Genomic DNA, 3,588 nt, shown 5'->3' with positions numbered 1-3,588 from the left:
CGCATCCACTGGCAGCTCTGGAGCCCTTAATTAGCCTGCCACCTCTGAGCGCCGAAAGCCGCTTGGGCCGCCTGACTCAGGGAACATGCCAAGAGCCGCCTACGCATGCGGGCAGGTGAGGGGGGATGGGCCCTCTGGCCCTCCAAAGCAGCCAGCTCAGAAACCACCCAGGGAGGCCCGCTCCACAGGCTGGGATGCAGGACAGGGTGAAGGCTTCGCTCGCGGTCCAGGAGGGGAGGGCTCGGTCCCTAGGCTCTGTCACACCCATCAACTGTGTGACCCGTAAGTTTCTTCCTTTCTCTGAGCCCTAACTTTCCTATCCATAAGGCTATTGTGAAGAAGAAATGAAATGACATACGCCAAGCACTGCCCAAGGCTGTCCCGGAGGGAGAGCTCAGTAAAGATTGGTTTTCTCTACTAAGCACAACTGTCCTGGATGAATTCTAAATTCAGAACCAGCCTGCAAATTCTCCCTCCCACTTGCGTACTCACACATGCGACACACACACGTGGGGTCCGTGCTCTGTGCATGCTCTGGACACTGGAGAAAAGACAATGAACAAAAGGGTCCAAACCCCTGACCCCAAAGCCCTTACTTACTAGTTGAGGAGCTGGGGAAGGAGAGGGGATGATCAACAAAACAAAGAAATAAATGTCAGATAATGTGCTAAGAAGGAAAAAGTAAAGCTGAGGATGCAGATAGGAAGTGTAGGGAGACAGGGTCACTGGAATTCTGGAGAGGGCGCCCAGAGGCGGGCTCACGGAACAGCTGACTTCTGAGAAGAGAGTGAAGGAAGTGGTAACGGCTGCCCTGTGGATACCTAGTCCGGGGGACAGCTATCCAGGCAGAGCAAACAGGTCTCAAATGCCTCCTGAGCTCAAACGCCAAGGCAGAGTCCTCACTAGATTTCAAAGACAAAGCTTTTCCCAAACAAGAAGTCAATGAGAAAATTAGATTTTGTAAAAATGCAATTTGTGGCCAGTTTTTCAAAAGGAATGATGTGATCCACTGTTGGTTTGATTGTTTGCTCTTTCTGGGAACTTATCTTTGGCAAGCCTCAGCATGTTAATATAGGTTTCCCTAGGTGATGATACTAATTAATATCAGCAATAAGAATTATAATCACTGTCATTTCTTAAGCCCCTACCAGGCACCAGGCACAGTTCTGGAAGCTTTGATGTGCACTGTTACTATTCCCATTTTGCGGATGAGGAAACTGAGGCACAGAGAGTTTAAACCTTTAACCAAACTCACACAGCTTTTAAGTAGACCAGCTGGGGTTCAATTGCACGCAGCCTGGCTCTGGCATCTATGCGCTGACCACCATGCTAACTACCTCAAAACCTGCAAGTGGTTGTTGCTATTAGCATGAAGGGATTGCCCTGGGCCATCCAAGCTTTCCCTCTCTTTCCTGTGAGCCATGCTGCTTCCCCCAAATGAACACTGCAGAGCTGCCTGTTGAATCTTTTGACACGGCTCATTTCTTTTGTCAAAGATGAAAAATCTTAAAGAAAAAACATGTTGCAGATGGACTACTACAGCAAAGGGGTGACTCAAAACTCCAGTCTCCATTGCAGAGCGGAGCGGCTGAGCAAGGAGTGAGGCAAGCTGGCGCCACATCCTCAAGCCTCAGTTTCTCCGTCTGCAAAATAAGAAGGGATGGAAGGCTCTAGGGTCTCTTCCAGTCCACGATCATAGGGTTCAGAGACATAGGCCCTGACCTAAGCCATAGAGCACTGTTAGGAGTTTACAACTGATACACAGAAGGCAGCAGCCTGGGTGAGCTGGCCGTGTTGCTGGGCAGGGGGAGGAGCAGCCACAGGACCAAGTCCATGCTCTGGACCAAAGGAACACCTGCCCCATCTGATTGCCTTGTGTCTGCCAGTGTCACCCCTGTGGTCTCACCGCAGGCAGTGGGGGATGGGTCTCTCTGCCTGCCAGAGTGCTCACCATAGGGTGACCCTAACGCACTGAGTGCTCGAAGGGTCGGGAAGGGCCACACCTGTGACTGTGCCCCATCTTGTCCTTGTCCTCCGTCTCTGCACTTCCTGTCTTATAATAGCTTCTTAACACATCTTATCACTTAGCCTTTGGGGAAAGCTGATGTCCAAGGGGAAGGGGACATATTAATGATAAGTGATGCTAAAGGCACCATTTACTGACTGCCTTCTCTGAGCTATGTTTGTTTTTTTTTTTAAGAGGTAAAATTCACATAACAAAAAATTAACCATTTTAAAAGGTACAATTCAGTTGACAGTACATTCTCAGTATTGTACAACCATCACTTCTATCTAGTTCCAAAATAGTTTCATCACCCCAAAAGGAAACCTCGTACCCATTAAGGAGTCACTCCCATTCTCCCCTCCCCCAGCCCCCCTGCAACCACTAATCTGCTTCCCGTCTCTCATGGATTTGTCTATTTAATATCAATGGCATCATACAATACATGATCTTTTGTATCTGGCTTCTTTCACTTAACATGTTTTCACGGTTCATCCATGTAGCATTTATCAGTACTTCACTCCTCCTTATGGCAGAATCATATTCCTTTGCATGGACAGAACACATTTTGTTTATCCATTCATCTGCTGATGGACATTGGGTTGTTTCTACCTTTTGGTTATTGTGAATAGTGCCGTTATGAACATCCATGCACAAGTTTTTTTTGGAACACGTATTTTCAGTTCTTTTGGGTATATACCCAGCAGTGAAATTGCTGTTTCAGATTGTGATTCTACGATTAACTTGTTGAGGAACTGTCAAACTGTTTCCCACAGCACTGCACAATTTTACATTCCTACCAGCACGGCATGAGTGCTCCAATTTCTTCACATCCTTACCGACACTTGTGGTTTTCCATTTTTTAAATATAGCCATCCTAGTGTGTGTGAATGGCATCTCACTGTGGTTTTGATTTGCGTTTCCCTAATGATTAATGATCCTGAGCATCTTTTCATGTGTTTGTTGACTATTTGTAGATCTTCTCTGGAGAAATGTCTATTCAAGTCCTTTGCCCCCTTTTTAATTGGGTTATTTATCTTCTCATTGTTGAGCTCTTTATGTATTCTGTTGAATTCCTTTATATACTTTTGTATATTAGACCCTTGTCAGATATAAGATTTGCAAACATTTTTTCCATTCTACAGGGTTGTCATTTGACTACAAAAGTTTTAGTTTTGATGAAGTCCAATTTATCTTTTTTTCTTTTCTCGCTTATGCTTTTGGTCTTATAGCTAACAATCCACTGCCAAATCCAAGGTCATGAAGATTTACCCCTTTGTTTTATCCTAAAGAGTTTTGTGTGAAGTGTTTTTTTACATTTAATCTCTCTGATACTCTCTGAGGTAGATGCCATCATCATCAACACCCCATCTTAGAAATGAGGAAACTGTGGGCCAGGATGTGTAAGTCACCAGCCCAAAGACACACAGCCAGGGCAGAGCAGAGGCAAGGTTTGGACCTGTGTCTTCAACCCTGGAGCCCAAGATCCACGTCATTCAGCGTCTCCACGTCTACTCTCCTGCTGTCCTTATTCCGCTGTCTTCAACAGTATAGCTATTTCACAAATGAAATGCTGAAAGGGAAGG

Source organism: Eubalaena glacialis, chromosome 10 (genome assembly GCF_028564815.1).
Source record: "Eubalaena glacialis isolate mEubGla1 chromosome 10, mEubGla1.1.hap2.+ XY, whole genome shotgun sequence".
In the NCBI taxonomy this organism is placed as follows: Eukaryota; Metazoa; Chordata; class Mammalia; order Artiodactyla; family Balaenidae; genus Eubalaena; species Eubalaena glacialis.
Note: the sequence above shows the minus strand (reverse complement) of the source record.